Source organism: Myotis daubentonii, chromosome 12 (genome assembly GCF_963259705.1).
Source record: "Myotis daubentonii chromosome 12, mMyoDau2.1, whole genome shotgun sequence".
In the NCBI taxonomy this organism is placed as follows: Eukaryota; Metazoa; Chordata; class Mammalia; order Chiroptera; family Vespertilionidae; genus Myotis; species Myotis daubentonii.
This window is the reverse complement of record NC_081851.1, coordinates 40,854,167-40,874,311: the sequence shown is the minus strand read 5'-3', so window position 1 is coordinate 40,874,311 and position 20,145 is coordinate 40,854,167.

Genomic DNA, 20,145 nt, shown 5'->3' with positions numbered 1-20,145 from the left:
CTTCAAACCTGGGTGTGTAAGTTTGATAGTTGACATCTCCAGACATGAGCAGAGGGCTCCAAACGGTAATGGGAGAAGCAGAGCAAGAGAGTTCTTGGAGCAAGAAAGACATCAACGTTATTGATGAGAGCTTGGGAGGAGCAATAGATCATGAACCAACTTGGAATCTTCTTTCATAAAAAGACCATGATTCATATGCAGCAACCTCCTCCCCTCACTGACCCTCCCCACGCACCCTCTTCCACAAACTATTCCTACTCACAGCAGAACTTCACTATTAAAGAGTTGAAGTCAAATAATTCAGGTCTGAAAAAAGAAACCTCTTGTTAGAACACAGACATCATTGACAATTAGCCAGGATTCCAAGAAGGAAAAAAAGGGAGGCCCAGGCAAGGTAAACGCATTTGTGTTTATATAGTGTGTGATGTGTTTTGAAGTTTCCCCCAAGGAGAAAGGCCCTCTCTCCTACTTCAAAAGCCATTTTCATGTTTTTGAAATTACTAGAAATTATGGGCTAAACCCCCTTCACACGTAATTTATTTCACCCAGTATCTCATATTTTGTGATAACATGCAAATACCATATGTTGCACTTTCTCTTTATGGATGGAGGAGGGAAGGGGGGAGAACTGGCAGAATTATCACTAGGCACTGCAGAACCTTCCAGCGAAACCCACATTTACCATGGTGACGTTTACTACTTATGGCAGGGCTGATCAAGTGCAGATTTCCCTGCTGCCGAGGCTAAATTGCAAGCTGCTCATAATGCCCTCAGATGCTGCTGGGTTTTCAGCCAATGGCAGCCTCGGGAATGCTTCTCTCCCTCTCTGTTTCCGATTGCAGCCGAGCCCCCATGCCACCGCTGGCCCACCCTCTACGGGGGTTTGAACTTGACTGACCTCACACAGCACTTCCCTTGAATAAACGTATCTCCATCATCTTATGAGTTCCAAATCCTCAGACCAGAAGTCCCAACATATTTCCAGGACCTTCATTTTTTATTTTTCCTAACAGGTATTTATTTTCTTAAATGAAATGGTCAATATTTAGGAGTATATATTATTCATAAGACTGAAAGAGAGGAAAAAAAAAACAACCCTACATCTTGTATTCTGCTATTCTATTTCATCTGAGGCAAAATGTTTTATGCCAGGCCAAGTGAGTCAGAAACACAAAGCTATTATTCAACTCATGGCTGCTTCAATCATTTCTCTACCAACAATGGTGAAAAGATGTGATTTTACAAGCAAACAGGAAGAAAAGCTTGAACACACCCGGGAGCGTGTTTAAGGAGTTGATTTATGTTTCATGCTGAGTCTTACACCTGCAGTTCAAGCAAAACCAACTTGGCTGCCCCAAAGAGTCTGGTTTATTAGGTATCAAGGAGTCGCAAGAAGCCATGTAATTAAAACCATAATTAACTGGAGAAGGAAAGTGCCACCTGAGTTCTGAGAGGCTGTCAATTTTATTTCCATTACAGCCCTCCTGGTTCTCCTCGTGGACACTTTTTTCCTTCCCTTTTGCTGGATAAGAAAACAAGATATGCAGGCACACCACCTACCCATATATTTTTTAATGTACTAAAATATGCATGAGGGGCTGCTTCTCAGGGAAAAGGTCACAAGAGTGATTACATGTTTCAGGTTTTCTGGATCCACTTCTCCAGGGGAGGAACCTGGGGGAAACGTACTCCACAGCCCTGTCCCCGCCGGCCACATGCGCCTGCTGAGCCCTTGAACTCTGGCTAGTCTGAATGAAGATACGCCTCAGATTTTGACGTAGTACAAAACACAGAAACTATCTCAGGGATACTTTCCATACTGATGACTTGTCGAATGATATTATTTTGGATATCTTGGGTTATAGAAAAATGTGTTACTGTCTAATTTCACTTGTTTCTTTTTTCTTTGTTGAGAGCGGCTACCAGAACATTTAGAATTACCTACATGGCTGGGGTCATGAGTCTCTTGGGCAGCGCTGTTCTAGAGGTCGGTCCTGAATCCTGAACAAGTGCGTTGGGAATGTCTTTTCTTGTCTTTCCTGTCCCCCACCCCCCCTCCCGCCCTCCCCCCCTCTCCCCCCAGCAAGGGGGCTGGAACAAGTGTTAAGGCACGTGTTTGTGACTCCTGGATTGTTCAACTCAGTTTCTCAATAAAAAGGCCCCAAGGGGGATGAGTGAGCAGCACAAATGGAAGCTTAAGGGTCCTTTCTTCTCTGACTGCCCCTTGGCCAGCCGAGGTGGAAGCGCAGCGTGAGAGGCGTGAGCGCCAGCAACTTCCAAGGAAGGCACCGAAAGTGAGTTCAAAACCAACACGGGCGCCTTAACTGGCGAATTCAAGCGCTGATCAAACAATCTTTCAAAAAAGGTCAATCCGTTTACAGGAGATTCTGTAAACATCCGTCTGGCATTATTACACCATCTTTCTGAACCACGTCCTTTGAGGGTAATAAAGAGCATTTGTAATAAAGACGCAATTATGTAACCCTTTCAAAGGTGGCTAGGGATGGAAGCTGGTTGGTGCTTTCTGTCAGAAACAGGCCACATTTAGAACAGGTCTTAGCCTTCCTCTTTCCCGTGAAAAGGCTTTGGGGGTGGGGGTGGGGGTGGGGGTGGGGTGGGGGAGGTGGAGGCAGGTAGCAGAGAGGCAGTTTGGACACGGGAACAAATGTAGGCAACATCTTGTGGTTGTTTTTTGTTTGTTTGTTTTTGTGACCAATAGAACAGTGACAAATCTGTTGATGAACATTGTCCGAGGACGGTAAGAGACTGAAATCACCTTTCTTTGGGCAGACAGAAAACAGAAAAAAAATCAAAATGTAAGTTCTCTTCCTCGCCCACATCTTCCCCACGTCTGCCACAGCGGCGCATTTTTAAGTGCATTTGTTTCAAGGCAGGGGTCTCTGGAATCTTCCAGTTCGGAACAAAAACATGTCGGTGCGTAATTTGGGGAAGTGAGCCTGAGGTTCCCGGAGCAGATGACACGCGGGGCTTAGGTCCTGATTCAGCTACAAGGCAGCGGGGCACCCCAGGACCATCTGCGTCCTATAAATTACAGTAACGCCGGCACATGCGGCTTGTAAATCACCGGCGAACTGCCTTCACCTTGTGACACACGACATGAACCCTGTTGTATATTCCAATAAACTCCCATAAACCATCTGATATAAACTCCGGATTATGTTTCTTTAGGGGTTGGAAGACTTAGACGTCTCTTTGCCGGTCTGATTTCCCTTCAACATGTGACTTGCATAGACACAGCGTATTCCTTCTCTTTCCCATCCACCAGGCATTTTGCTGTTTTTTCAAGTCCAGAATGTTACTCAGTGGCTGACATGTGCAATTTGATGAACCGTAAAGGGCCAGTCTTTTTTTTTCCCCTCCTTCTTCTTCTTTAATAAACTTGTTTCTTTCAACACGGCTGTGAATGTCAAAGTCTTGTGGTTACTCCGCGAGGAAAATACGATTTATAAACAGCAAACTAATGGCCAAATTGTCAGTAACCTACTTCGCTGAATATAAATAAACACGAATCAGAGAGGGTCATTTCATTAATATGGCTTTGCTGGGTTTCTGGTAACCTACACGCCTGCCTTTCACAGTGTGTGTGTGTGTGTGTGTGTGTGTGTGTGTGTGTGTGTGTGTGTAGCAAGAGAATAAGGAAGAAGAAACATTGGCATAGAGATAGCTTTCAACTCCATTGATGGCTCTTCCACAAATGTTCTGAGCAACTGTGTTTGGTTAGTACACAGTGTTCCCCTATTCATGGAGTTCTTCCTCTATCTTTAGGGAAATCCTTTCTGAAGAGTCGCTTCTTAAGGCTTCTGATAGCTGACTGGCTGGCCCACAGGTCAGAGAAAGTGGCAGAGAAATACCTAAGCACGAGTCCTGCACAAGACACCACGCTCTGCTTCTACTAAGAAAGATGGGAAGAGAAATTTTCCTTCCCTCTCCCCTTTATTTTTTTAAAGCAACAATGACATCAAATTCTAAATTTTTATGATGAAAGTACTTTATCTGCTAAGGAAGTTCTTCTGGTTCAATGTCTTTGATGTAACATTAAGTTATTCATTTTATGTGACTTTTTATACATGTACAGGCATAAGCAAAAAGGATAGATCTTTACTATTTTGTGTGGAATTTAAACTGACATAGGATAATTTTCAAAAAAATATAATAGCTTCATAAGGAGCTAGAAGATGAGATGATTCATAATTAATTTTATTGGTCTGATGCATCCTGCTCAAATCTAGCCAAAAGTTGTATTTCATTTCCATGTTCACTGCCTAAAAATTGATTAACTATTATTTTCTAGAGTAACCTTCAAGCCTATGTAAAGCAAACACAGTGCTTTCTTAAAAAAATTTATGATTGATTCAACATTTATAGAGAGTTCATGTACTCAATAGAAATTAGATAAATTTCTTCAAAGTTGTAGGAAATCCTTGAGATATAAGCAACTAAATGTACATGGAGTTTAAATGTTCGGGTTCTGCTGAGAAAAATGCCCCTATAGCTGACTGTAATTTCCTTAGTGGAAAAGAGGTAAAATTAAATTTTGCTAAGACACACAGCAGTACTACTGTGAATTCAAAAACATAACTTCCAGGAACTTCTAAATACATAGTACCATTCTTTAATTAATGCATTTTATCCTGTAATTTTAGGGATTTATTGATACTGGCAGAAACATTTGCAAATAACTTAGAAAATTTCATGACATATTATGCATCTCAAAGGATTTCATTCAGTTTTTCTTTTTCAACTGCAATCAATAATTTCTTTCAAAACTCTTAATATGCTGAGATGGAGTATAGTTAAAAGATTGTTGGAAATTCTCAGCAGAAGGACTTAAGGAAACAAATAGAACAAAGATGAACTTTGTAGCATTACTTTTTTTTCATTCACATAATTTTTGAACAAGTTCTGCCTCTGTTTTCTATTATACCTAAATCGTTCTCATTTTTATTCAACATCAAGAGATATTAATGTGGGTGCATCAAATCAGAGTTTGGGTTCTTTGAACCTATCAAACTATTTTTTTTGCAAATATTTGGGGTTTGATAAAACCCAAAATGCATGCTAGAAGCACTTTTTCCATTAATTATTAAACCCATGTGCATTTTGAGGAAAATTTGATCCATATGGGTTCTGGTTCATTTATCCTTTACTCATCAAAATACTTTTTCTTAAAGTCCATGTCCAAGAAATGTTTTGAGGCCTATTAAGTTTTCTGAGCTTTGCCAAGAACAAACGGAGTTGAACACTAAAAGATTCAAATGGGTTTGTAACCCTATACCTATGGAGCATTAATGGGTTCTAAACTTGGATTAAACACATGTTCTCATCCCTAATGGTTGGATGTACCTCCAGAGGGATGCTTGAGGCTTGGTACAGAAAGCAAAAGTCAGATGTATGTCAACAAAAGTCACCAGAAAATCCCAAAGGCATCACAATTCATTAAAAGATTACATGATTGTATGTGTTTGGGGTACATATATGCAGAGATGTTCCATAGAATTTGAACTGGAGGTTTAAGACGCATCCCAAGTAGGTAATAAAAAATGTATCCTTATCTAAAATGTGAAATTCTAGTATTTGGATAGAAGTTACCAAATATTGGGACTTGATTAAAAATAATTATGGGAAACATGCAATATTTCATCTACATGACATGACTCTTGGGATTTACTTTAAAATTTGATGAGAGTTAAGGATATGGGTGAAGGTACAGATACAGCAAGATAATTGTCAGGGCTGGACACTGGGCATATTGGTGTTTACTGTACTATTTTGTTTCCTTTAAGTGATGCACTGGACATCTCCTATCCAGTGGTCGGCAAACTGCGGCCCCTTGAGTGTGGCTCTTCCACAAAATACCACATGCGTGCGTGCACGTACAGTGCGATTGAAACTTTGTGGCCACACTCAAGTGGCCAAAGAGCTGCATGTGGCTCGCCAGCCGCAGTTTGCCGACCACTGTTTTATGCCTACCACACATGCTTTGGGTCTACCCTAGCCATTGGGGTAGCAACCCCTGGAGCAGTATCTGGCTTCAGCTGCACCTTGTATCTCTCCTGCCACCTGGTACATCGGTAGGAACCTCTGACGTCCTTGTGATGTACAAACAAACTTGAAAGTGTGAGGAAGTTTACACTCTCTGGGGCCTCCTTTACTAAGGCTGGACGGAAGCTGCTGAACAATTCTGAGGTACATCAGACATTGTCACTCAGAGGGTTCCCAGTGCACCCCCCAGTGTAATCAATTTGATAACATGCCCTTAGATGGGTCTTCCCTCTTTTCCTTATTACGCTCTGTATGGTCTCCCTCTCCTATTCCTTAGGAGTACTTTCTAAAAGAAACTGCCTGCATCAAGGCCGTATGATAATTTTATAACATACAAAAGACATAACAGTACATGATAATTTCTAAACTACATAAGCCTTTATCTCAGGTTAGCAAGGATATTTCTGTTTGGGGCTTTGCATAGTAAAAAAAGTTTTTATTTTAAAGGTTTTATTCTCTTTATACTATAATAACATTTAAATTTTATTTAAAAATACATGAGTAACCTCTTCTTTAACAGTTGGCATTTTTTAATTTTTTTTTTTTTAGTTTTATTGCTTAAAGTATTAAAAAGGGTATTACATATGTCTCCTTCCCCCCCCCCCCCCCCCCCCGCACCCTTGACAATCCCCTGGCAGGGGAAAAAATAATTTTTATTGATTTCAGAGAGGGAAAATGAGGAAGAGAGAGATAGAAACATCAATGAGGTGAGAGAATTATTGATCAGCTGCCTCCTGCACGCCCCCTACTGGGGACAAAAGCCAGCAACCCAGGCATGTGCCCTTGACTGGAATCGAACCTGGGACCCTTCAGTCCACAGGCCGATGCTCTATCCACTGAGCCAAACCCGCCAGGGTGACACTTGGCATTTTATATTATTGCTACTTTATGACTTATAGCCTTTCATGATTATTCAATCATAATTCTCTATCACAAAAATATGTCTCATAGAATGAGTTAGAAAAAGTGTTTCTTACTCTTTTTTTTTTTTTTTGAAGAGTTTGTAAAGAATTGGTTCAGTTCTTTCTTTGGCAGATCAGCTCTATAGACGTGGAGGAAATGTCTGAACAATGTGGTCTTATGGCACTTATTACGTATGCCAGGCTTTTAGAAACTTGTGTATGCATTCTACTTTTCTTACTATATTATAAAGTCATTCATCTATTAAACACATATTTATTGAACATCTACTGTGTGCTAGCATTGTGGAAGAGGGGCAGGTACAAAAGTGAACAACGTGATCCATGCCTTGTTGGAGTTTACAATCTAGTGACGATGAAGGACAAGAACAAGGAAACAACAAACAAACCAATACTTATTTTTGGCGGGGACGATACATTATACATCTCTGTAACACCATCTTCTTAATATCCAGTATAATGTCTTACATTTATTTAGCACTCAATAAAGGTGGAATGATTTATTTTAGTATGATTGCTGCTCTCTAAATTGGCTGGGAAGATTAGGATATGCACACAGAGCGATGTGAGAATTATAGGAGACAAAACATAATTTTCTAGCTCTCCTACTATATAGTAGGGGATAGGAATATATAAATCTTGAAAGCCTCATTCTCAAAGCCTGGTGGATAAAGGCAGAAAACAAACAAACAAACAAACAAACAAACAAACAAACCATATATCTTATCCACAAAGCTGTACATAGTTATGTTTCTTACACCAGCATTTCTCAAACAGTCCCATGCAGAAAAAATCACCTGGGGATGCTTTTAAGTGCTCATTTGATTCCACAGGTGTGAGGGACCATAAAGCCCTCCATTTCCAGTAGACTTCCAGGTGGCACCTCTGCTGCTGGTCTGCAGACCAAACTTAGCGTGTCTCCTTTTTGTCCAAAAGAAAAGAACCAAGAGATAGCTGATGAATTAATAGAACAAATTTTCTTCAGATTGTCAGTTGCTGTGAACTATCTGTTAATGAAAAAGCCTAGAAAAACCATCAGTCTGCATGCAACCCACAGTATCCTAGGAGAAAACCAGCAGAGAGGGAATAAGGGAACTCTTATCTTCCTGAATGATGTCATTTATGCTGAAACTTAATTATAAGCGAACATCCATCTTTCCTGTCAAACAATGCAGTGTACATAGGCCAAATCATTTTTAATGTAAATAGAAATGGTTCTTGTGTGTAGCCGCTGGGGAGATGGTTAATGCAGGGAGGGGGTAGGGGGGAGGGGTATGGTAAGCTAATTCTACTTTGTAAAGGGGAAATTGCCTCAGTGCCTTGAGATTTTGTACCTATAAAAAAAAAACACAAAACAACATGTAAATGTTGGTGATAGGCAATCCGTTTGCTAGTGTCCAAAATGCAGAGCTTTTTACTTTGAATTTTTTTATTTCATTTGTGTTTTTCAGTCAGATATCCAACCCTTTCCTATCAGCATGATGCCTTTTTTTTTTTTTTTTCATTTCTATGGTTGAGTTTTCTGGCACATTTCTCTTCCCACAAACAGTTCTCTAGAGTTTTATGTATAAAGAAGCTTTAAGTAAAAGACCAATTTGCTAAAAACCAAAAATTATTCATTGAAACCAGGATACTTTGTTGTGAAACCAGAAGATATAGAAACCGTAAGCTCCTCTTATTGGTACATAAACTCATATATTTGGGACCGTTGGGCAACTGAAATCATCCAATTTCAAATACTCATAAAGTGCCAGATAACTCTGTGAATCTTGATGGGGAAAAACAGACAAGCAGAGTCACATGGTGCATCGGGCATAGGCCTAGCGGGGGCTTGATTCCAGGGAAATGAGAGTGTGCATACTAACCAACCATTACAATTGGGATGCATGTGTACGGCCCAAATTTTACACATTCTAGGAAAAAAATATTCTAGACAATTTTGGAACAGAGTTCAAAATTCAACTTTCATTAACATGTATTTTTATGCCTGCTAATGTGCTTGGGACTGTATCAGTAATGTGAAAGGCTGTAAAAAGGTATAGGGCATTGTTCCTACATTCAGGAAACTATAAGTAAGGCCTAGTAAGTACCCTAAAAATCGCTAATGTTGTAAGGTAGTGTTTATTTCAAAGGGGGTGAGGGCAGGGAGAGGAAGAGAGAGAAAAAGGGAATTCCCTTGTCTGTGATCCTAGAGAATATTTCTAGAAAATACGTGTTTAGGAAGTTGAATCATCCTGCTTAAACCAACACAGGACAGGCTCTGTCCCAGGCCCGGGCTTTAGAGAGTGTCACGCTGACTGTCCTCTGTTGTGCCCTCCCAATGGGACAAGGGGCTGTGGGGCCGAGTGTATGTGCCACATAGGCCCCGTGTCCTCTCCTTCAACCATGATCGTGGCACTTGAAACCCAGGAATTGCCCACTTCAATGACCCTGTGCTTGTTTCCAGGGTTGTGGGTGCAGATACCTAGCTACTATGGTGCACACTTAGGCCACCTCACTGTCCTTCAGCTGCAGGGCCAACACCATGAGCCCATAAGGCGACCTTAGGCTAAGCACTCCCACAATAATGCCTGATGAGTGCTGTGAGGCCATGTGGAGGGAGCTCTGTGCTCATGACAAGATAGGATTTTGTATTGCCCAGGGCATACCTAAGCCCATATATATATAATCTCCAAGTTTTGACAGAAAATTCGAATCGCAACTCAACCTTGGGGTCCTTAGTTTGGTATCCTTTCCCTATCTCACATTTTATTCACTGTATATTTTTATTTTCCCCTCAAAATATTCAATTTTTAATTTTATTCCTAGAATAAACACTAAATTAGGAAAAAATAACTAGAATAACTGACTTTCCATCAAGTCTGACCATTTCTCTCAAACCCAAAATACCATTTCTTCCTCCCCTCTTTTAGTTTGGAGAGAGTCAGAGAGGGAAGAAAATGAGACGGAAAGGGGCTGAGAGAAAGAGGAGCAAAGAGAAAAGTTTCTTCTGAAACTGGTTGTATCTACCAAGGCATAGAGTAGAACTGCTTGATGGAGCAGAAAAGAGAGAAAGATATATTATATCTATCTATCTATCTATCTATCTATCTATCTATCTATCTATCTATCTATCTATCCATCCATCCTTCCATATGGCTCTTCATCTTTGCTTCTTCTAACCTCCAGAGCTGACCTAGAATTAAGATAATCTCCTTAATCCAGTGCCTGGAGCAGAAACCAGCAGCAGCGGCATAGACTTCATGTTGGGTACATGTTGTCTGACATGGTTTTGTGGTTTGGAAACACAAAAAACTTCTTCCTCAATAACTTTCTGAATGTGACTTTCTGAAAGAAAAAGCTTCAATTGTTTCCACAGTGGCTCTGCTGGCCCCAGTGCCCACACCAGTGCCAGCTGCCAATGAACTTGGTGAGTAGGTGAGGAGGTGGTGAAAGTTGGACTTCCTTTGTGTTCTATTTGTTATGTTTCTATAATTGTGGGTTGTGTGTCAGGAGCTACTGGTTGGTTTTTATTGCCCTGTTTTTGTAGCTGTTGGGTTTCTAGTTGAAAATGTCTTTCTTCTCTTGTTATGAATCTATAAAATCCAAAGTTGGTATTCTCTTCATAGGAATAGGCTTTCTCCAGCATCGTCAGGCTGGTCTTGTGATAGAAGACACTTTTTTGGGAGGCCAAACGACCCAGCTATCATTCAAAAATTCCTTAGTCTAGATCTCTTAGACCCATGAGATGTAAACATCCTTTCTAGTTCCACTGGAGGTCTCGCCAACCCACCTCTTCCCTCCGCTCTTACTCCCTGCTTGGTGCTGCTCTGGATTGGAGGTTTTATGTCTTTGGAGTCAGAGTGGGGGAAGGAGGAGATTGGCAGGTTGAGAGGGAGTGGACGGAGGGAAATTTAAGTTGACCTTGGTCTATTATCATAAGGAAGTCAGACTAATGGGAAAATAATTTAGCAGCAGGAAGAAGTCATGTCCTCCCCTCTTTCAGAAGTCTGTGCTTCCTTCTCCACATGCATTCTCTCCCCCCAGGCTCTTCACTTTTGGATTTTCCTACTGCTCTGAGGTCTAAGCATTCTGGGTACCTTTCCAAACCCAGACAACTATTTGTCATTGTCTTCTTTCACTTCTTATTATACACATAGTCATGTTTCTGTCAAAGAAATGTAGTTATTTTACTCATGACACTTCCAATAAAAGTACTAGTTGCTTGAGGCAAAGGCTGATTGCTTCCTCTTTTCTTTACTGCTCTCAACACCTAGTATAGAACATTCCACACATTATTAGCTAATAAGTGATGTTGATTGATGGGATTTACAGAAAAATATGCATCAACTTCTAAACAACAAGGGAAACACCTTTCTTGCCTGAAACTTCACCTATAGAACTCAACAGCAGTTGTGGTTCTGAAAGAAAAGTGATATTTGAAGAGAAAAACAGGGTGCAGGTTTGATTTAAAATAAAAATAAAGGTAGTGGTGTGTACACAAAAGAACATGAGAAGCCGGACAGACTGATGGCCACATCTAAGATTCAAGTGGTGAGTTGCATTATTTTCTGAGACCAGGGATCAGCAAACAATACTCCACAGGCCAAATATGGGTGGTCTTCAGTTTTTATAAAGTTTTATTGAAACAGAGCCATGTTCATTTGTTTAAATATTGTTGTGCTTTTATGCTACAGTGGCAGATCTGAATAGTTTCAACAGAAATATCACGGCCTGCGCAGGCAAATAAATCAACCATCTGGCTCTTTACAGAAAAAGTTTGCTGATCCTACAGCAAGGACATTTGCCTAGTAATGCTGAAGGGCGTTTTCGCTGCCTGGAATTTGCTTCTTTCCTCTCCTTGATGCCTACTTTAAATGCCAAAAAAGAGGTTGTAATGACACTTCATGGACCTTGGTGCTCTCTGTTCTCTCCTAGAAAATCAAGTATTATAAGGAAGAAAGGGGAGGAAGGTCAAAGCATAACCTTCCCATCCCCGGAGAACTCACATGGAGTCTTGGCCCTGGTTCCCTGGCAAGTGGACTGTGAAGGTGATGCTAAATAATATATTAAATACATCTTCCTTTTCTCTAGAAACAGCTTTTAAGGTATATCACTGCTCATACCCATTGCACATATATCGCATTAAAGGTTATATTGCTTTAAAATGAGCTTCTGGTTGAGATAATAGTATTGGATCAAGATTTAGTTTATGTTGAAACGGTTTGATTGGAATATCATAGTATGTGGAAGCAAGAAAAAGGCCAAATGTGCTTACATTAGATGTAATTTAGTAAAAATGGAAAGTTCAGGCATTTCTGGCATATAGAGAACATTTATAGCATTTTAGATTTTCACATTTAACTTTTAAAGTTCCAAGATACAACATTTTCTTTTCTTGGTCCCTTAAAAATAATGAATTATTTTGCTCCGTACCCATAGCTTGAAATATTTTGGTATACGCTAATCCAGAAGATAAAATTTCTTTTGGAAATGCTCACTTCAGTCTGTATACCAGAAATGCAAAGTCTGCTAGCTAGAATTCTAAAATTACCAGTATCATTGGGCTCATATTGTTAAACTGCCTTGAGAACCTATTCAGGGGCCTGGAAGTAGTAACCATCCATTCAGAACATCAGCCGCCGAGTGGGTTATGATATGTGAGTCTCTCCATCAGCCCCACACTTTTTCATCAGCATTAAACTTGTGCTCTCATAAGCATGAAAAGTTAGCCTGTTTGAATAGTCATGCCCACCCTCCATCTTGGGAGGCTTAGATTTCTGGGGGTTGTTAAAAAAAATCTATTTCAGTACCTATTGTCATCCAAATTTGTCTTTTTCTACTTCCAGGCAGTTGGTAGAATATTTCCTTGCTTTCTTTATGTTAGTAATGGCCTTTGCTCTGACCTCTGAAATGTATGAGAAAGTTTTGAGTGTCACATCTGGTTGTGAGCTTTAAGAACCTGCACTCAAGTTGCCACTATCATTTTCTTTTTAATGCAGCCTTAGCAATCAGCAACATTTCATAAAGTGTGGCCCAAGAGTGGGGAGGTCTGGAGGTGAATCCTCGGTCAACTTGTGCAGGATATATAGTCAGAGCAAGAAAGACACCTTTGTGTTTTAACCCACTGGGATATGTGGTTTCTTTTGTTACTGCAGCATAACCTGCCTCTTCCTGATTGATTTGGTATGTCCTGGATGGCTTTTAAAAAATGATTTGAATTCTCCATAGTGAGGGTTGGTTCCTTGGAGAAACAATCAATTATTTTCCAAAGAGACTTATACGAATGTCTGGCATGGCATTTTAGTCAATGATTTCACATTGTATGCCTCTGGGATGCAAGGAACACTTTGTCTGCTCAGTTTTGTTGTTATTATTGTTCCCCATTTATGTTATTCCCCAGGAAGAATACAGTTGAAGGAATGCTTTAGAAATTGAATGTGTGAAAGGCAGTCCAGTTCTCAACCATCATCCTTTGGAGAGAGCAACCGTAAGAAAGAAATGAATGGTATTAGGCCTGGGAGAAATACAGGTAGGAATAACAAGCTATTAGCAAACTGGGTTGCCTTTGCATAACGTAACATAACATAACATAACATAACATAACATAACATAACAACACAAATATGGATTAGTGCTCCAGTCCAAGTTTCACTGCAAGAGGTACAGCTGATATGAGTGGAGCAGTGGCTGAGACAAAGGTTTGGCCAGAAAAACACACTGTGTGTGTGTGTGTGTGTGTGTGTTTGTGTGTGTGTGTATGCCAGACCACTTAATTCATTTCTGTACTAATTTTTAAGCCCAAGAATTGTAATTTGTCACTTTTTATTTATTTTATTTTACTTTTGTTAATCTTAACCCAAGGATACTCTTCCCATCAATCTCTAGAGAGAGTGGAAGGTAGGGGGAGAGACACAGAGAGAGAAACATCGATGTGAGAGAGACACAGAGAGAAACATCGATGTGAGAGAGACTCATCAATTGGTGGCCTCCTGCACACTCCCTGACCAGGGTCGGGGATTGAATCTGCAACCCAGGTACTTGCCCTTGACTGGAATTGAACTCGGGACCCTTCAGTCCACGGGCCGATGCTTTAACTACTGACAAACTGGCCAGGGCACCATTTGTCACCTTTTTAAAACTCAGAGTGACCAAGGCTTTTCCCATATTCTTACAGATTACATATTTGCACAATTTTAGCTGTAGTAGTCTTAGAGAAAGATACCTTCATCTGCTTGTGGACAAGGATCTCATCCAAAGGTCTTCTGTTAGGTCCAGTCACTTTCAGACCCGTGAGAAAGCAGCTGCTAAAAGAACGAAGCCACTTAAACTGGTCAGTGTAGGCTTGTGCCTTGATAGAACAAAACCACGTACTCTGCCTATTGTTACATCCATAGCCACATGCACATATTAACAGCAATAATAAAATATTGCTCCATTATCCCCAAAGCATCGGTCTCTGATAAGATAAAAGCTTTTTTCCCAGAGGGGTTGGTTGGTGCATGGGGGTGGGAGATTGGAAAGCAAGGAATGCATTAACCTCATGGTTCTGGCAGAAACAGCCTCTTCTGTTATGAAGAAAATGCACACGTTAAACATGTGTGACTAGCGAAATCATAAGCGATCGGTTACCTTTTCACTCCACTTATCTCAGTTCTCAGGACTCGTAAGTGGTTAGAAAGCTGCAGACTGCTCCATGAGTGGTGGTCCACGAAATATATACAGTGAGTTATATTTTTCAAAAAGTTGAAGAAAGGCTATGAGTTATTGGGTGAGTAGAAACTCAGAATATATCCCAGATCTCTACAGCATTCCTCGTGAAATCTGTACACTAGTCTCTTCTTGTCATGTCTTGAATGAAGCTATTACTTCTGGCTTATTTTTCTTTATTACCTTCCTCAATGATGGGTATATGCAGCTTACATGTAAGCAAGGAAGGAGAATAATAAAATGAACCGTTGTGAACTCATCACACAATTTAATCCTCCCACATCACATGCTTCCACCTCCTCCCAGCCTGGGGATGAACTTTGTGTTGAACGTTGCTGGTTTTACTAAAAATCATTTTGCCACCTGCTCACATATGTATATCCACATGGAGTGGTGCTTGGTTTTCAGGTTTTGTTTTGTTTTACCTTTATAAAAATAATACACCTTGCATGGTCTGCTCAGACTTGCTATTTGTACTCAGTTTTCTAAGATGCACCCATGTTGTTTGTAAAATACTAGTCCATTTAATTTTCCCTGGAAAGTTATACCATTATGTGACTGTAACAGTATGTTCATCCACGTTCCTGTTGATGGGCATTTGAGTTGTTTTCCAGTTTTCTGGTGTGAATCAAACTGCTATGAATGTGTTTTGTTCATGTCTCCTGTACAAAGGAGTATTACCCTGGGTTGTAGTATATTGAACTTTACGACATACTACCATATTTCCCCCAAAAGTTGTACCAGTTTGCTTTACTACCACCAGTATATATGAACACAATTTCTCATAGATTCACATTCTACAATCTTTGACATTGTAAAATGTCTTAATCTATGCCAGTCTAGTGTATAAATGGTCCTAATTTGCATCTCCGTGATTGCCAATGAGATTGAACATCTTTGCAAATATTTATTAGCAATTTTTGTCACCCCTGGCATTTTTTTCTTTTTTTTTTTAAACAAGCAAAGTAACTGTATATTCACTTCTCATTACGAAAGAAAGAGAAGTCAGTTGATTAAAGTCTTTTGTAATTAAATCCCCAATTGGTAGATGATAAATGACTGGAAACTAAGATGAGTGCAGGTGTTTCTCTCTGGGAAAGCAGAGCTGTGTGCTACAGTGCCCTGGGAAATGCCTTTTTACTTTTATAAAACCCTATGCTTTTATAGGAATGTGCACCGAATAAGGAACAATGAACTTTAAATAATGATACATGATAGTTGGGGATTTTCTGTATTCTCACATAGATCAGTCAGTATATTGTGTTTGCAAGCAACAGCAACCCACCTTGGCTAGCTTAAGCCCCAACAGATTATTATTCATAGTCATTCTGTTCACGATAGCAAAAAACCTGGAATAACTGAGGTGTCCATGGCCTCTTGTGTGATGGACCCACCGAGACTGCACCTGATCCCAAAGGAAAGGGGATGTGGGTCCTTGGAGGAAAACAACAGACTCCAAACACCCTGACTCACGAAGCTCTTTCTTCGTTAGAAAGACTAAAAGGAGTTGCTGGTTCCCCAAAAAAGACAAATGGTGTTTGGATGGGAAAAGTGTGATTTTACATCACCTAGCATGAGAAACTACAGCTGGGTTATTTTTCCAACTACTCTACATTCCTTTTGGCTGAGGTTTTCCAGGCTCAGCTAATAGCCAATAAGATATGTTAATGTGTGTTAAGATGTGAGGATGGTAATGACCTGACTTGGGGAAGGAGTATCCCCAGCTCTAGTACCAGCTTGGACTGTGGTATTGGTGGCCTGGGGGTCCCAACGGCTTTCACTTCCCCATCCTGGTAGTTGTGAACCCCCGGGGAACACTGTGTTATAACTTTGTTTTTCACTTAAAATAACTTGATTTATAAACTGGGAGAGGGACTACATCGCCACTCACAAAGAGGATGGCCGGCTGCTAGGATTTCTTTGGACCTTGTCACTGGAGGGGCCATCTCTAAATCTTACCCCTCTGTCAGAGTTTGAGACTGGTTCTAACTTTAAGTAAACATTAGATTCTACGTCTGAGCAAGCCCGACACAGAGGGCCTTGGTCCCCGCAAGGCCCCAGGAAGCCTGGGAGGAAGGAGGGGCTAAGATTGTGCCTTCCGGTTACTGAGACACGTGGCAATGAAGGGAAGGGCAGCACCCCTCTGAAATCCAAAGGAGGTGTGGCCCACCACAAGGTGATAGGTACTTAGAATCACTTCGCTCTAATTTTTATGTCCAGACAGAGACTTATCAAAGCATAGGACAAGAAAATTAAAATGCATAAGCAACGATGGAATTTTAAATTTGAGCAGTGTCAATAATAATAATAAAAAAATAGCTATTATTTATGGATTTCCCCCTCTGTGTCTTACAAAATACTCTATGTGTCTTATTTCTGACCCTCATAACAACCATTTCAGTTTTTTAATTTTATTTTTATGTTACAGGTAAGAAAGCTGAAGTTCAGATCAATTAAGTAACTTATAGAAGGCGGCGCGTGTTATTGTTGGCATGATGTCACATTTGGAGTTACAAGGAGAATCATGAACAAAATGGATTTTTGTGCACCTTTGACTTTCTCATGGGAAGAGAGATCGGGTATTCGAAAATACACAGGATTTGACAACTATGCCCGTTATTTTGTGCCGGATTACATCAATACACCCCGGTGGTAGTTGTTTGTGAAACAATTAAGATTAGAACTGTTTATTTTGAATTGGTGAAGGAAAATCATGGAACAGTGGGTGCTTTCTCTGCATGATAAATACCTTTTGACATTTAGCCTCCCACTTGTAAAATGGCGCTAGCTAACTCCTTCTTTCCTCTTTTTAAAATGGTGTGGAGAGACAGAGGGACACTCAGATGAGGCCTATCGTTTGGCTGGATAGAAAACAAAAAGAGGGGCTAGAAAATGTCAGCCTGTTTGGTGGAAGGGAGTTTGAGGTTGGGATCTGTTGTGACCTCTCGTCTTGAGGTAGTACACAATTTGATCCATTTGAATTAACAGCCTCATAACACTGTGTTATAACTTTGTTTTTCATGTAAAATATCTTGATTTATAAACTTTTAATCTTATATAAGAAGGAGTCTTATAATGCTCAACAGAACCATGATCTTTTTTCCTCCTAACTTATTTATTGGCCAACATCGCTCCCATCTGAGCATCTGAGTTAACTGGCCTAGGTGTGCTGCTCCTCGGGTGGATCCGCCCTAGACCGAAGCTCAGCATTTTGTGCCACCGCAATCTCTCAGCTCTCTCCAATCAGCAGTCTTGCACAGCTTGATCTTCCTTTTAAATTAGAATTTTTCTTCTTTCTTGGCTGCTGGCTGACTTTAGGAAGGAATGAGCATTCTCAGTGAGTAAATGTAGCTAACTCCCCAACCCTCACCCTCTTCCCACCCCAGCAATCATTAGTCAGAACATCTGTTCACCCTGCATTGGGAACAGGATAGAGCTCACACTGGGATTCTGGGCTAGGATCTTTTCAACATCAATTATTTACTAGACTGAAAGCTCCTACATAGAGAGAACTGCGTCCTCCACTCAACTGTAATTCTGATATTGAGCACAGGACTGTTATCTATAAGGGCCCCCAAAATATTTATTCAATTGCATTGAATATTTACATGAGACATTAACTCAAGATGTTTGGTAGAAAAGGGGAACCAGAAAGCCACATTTTGTCATAGAGATTTAGGCTATGATGTATCCTTCATTGAAAAAGGACCATGTTAATAACCTTTTTCTTATTGCATCATTTTTCTTATACATTTGTCTTGTTACCTCTCTGAGGCAATAGTGGGAGTTAGGTTCTTGAGTCAGACAGACTTGGGACAGATCCCAATATTTTTCTTCCTAGGTTGGTATCCTTGAGCAAGTTCCTCAAATATTCCAAGCCTCAATGTGTTCATCTTCAAAATGGGGAAAAATAGTCACAACTAAACTTGGTATAGTATTTTGAAATAATATTTATAAAATATATTCAGCAAGTGCTCAGTGAACGATGGCTATAATGATTATTATTTTACAAGAAATAGCAAAACTGATCTTTACACCACAGTGAAACTGTTGCCAAATTTGTTATTAAGCTTCAAGGATGTCAAATTTTGTACCATCTAAAATAGTTATTCAGAAAAATAATTATTCACTTTACTTACATGCACCAACAATAGACATTCAAGGATGGTTGCAATAGCATGATTACTTTATAGCAGGGGTCCTCAAACTATGGCCCGCGGGCCATATGCAAATACAAATATTGTATTTGTTCCCATTTTTGTTTTTTACTTCAAAATAAGATATGTGCAGTGTGCATAGGAATTTGTTCATAGTTTTTTTTAAACTATAGTCCGGCCCTCCAACGGTCTGAGGGACAGTGAACTGGCCCCCTGTTTAAAAAGTTTGAGGACCCCTGTTTTATAGCTTAAAATGAATCTTTCACCCTAACAACTCAAAAAAATATATTTTAAGTTGGATGTATAAGTGGACTTCAGAACTAATTGTTCTCTAAGAGTCCTTTTTTATTCAATATCATGTCTTATAGAGTATATTAGTTAGTTATTTCTGTATAAAAAACCATTTCTAATACACAGTGGCTTACAATAATGTCATTTATTCTCACCCCCAGTATTTAGGTTCTGTGAGTCATCTCATCTAGGCTGGGCGTGGCTGACATAAGCTGCAGATCTGACCAGGCCCAGTTCCTCATGGTAGGTTGGGTTCTGGTCAGCTGGATATATGTCCATTCATTCTGGGCCTAAGCTGTTCCCATGTTGATGATAGAGGAAGAAGAGGACAAGCTCATCTCTCCAAGCAAAATTTAAGCCTTTGCTTGTATCATACCTGCTAAGATCCCATTGACAAAGCAAGTCACATGGCTGAGTCTAAAGTCAGGGAAATATATTTCTTTCCTATGGAAATAGGTGGTCAGGAGTAATTTTTTTTGAGCAATAATCAATCTACCACTAAGTGTAACAGCACAGGAAATTCCACATTGAGGCCAGTGGATGTGAGAATAATTTCTTCCCCAGGGACTCACATAGCGCTCATGACTGATAAAGGGACTCATTTTTCTACAGGTACCATCTCCAACCAACCTTGCACTGCAAAGTGCTCAGGATGTAGAATGTTCAGTTCACTATGTCTAAGAGGGAGGTATGCAACACAGCTTTAAAAATACAGCACTTAGGAAAATAGACTGAAGTGAGTCCTGGGGGATATAGCTCAAGAGATTTCTATTACTTCTAGCAATACAATTTTATGCTTCCTGCAAGAATACTATTTTAGGCTTCTTTTTTTTTATTAGAAAGAAAAACTACGTTGTGCATGTGTGCTGGGTTTGATGATTTGACTTCTGAAATATCAGGCTTTGTAACTTGGTATCTAACTATCGGCTTTGTGTATTTGGCTTAGGAAAAACTTTTATTTGCGGGTATTTCAGTCTCAAGGTTATAGGGACAAAGAAAGCATAGCACATTCTACACTCTAGATT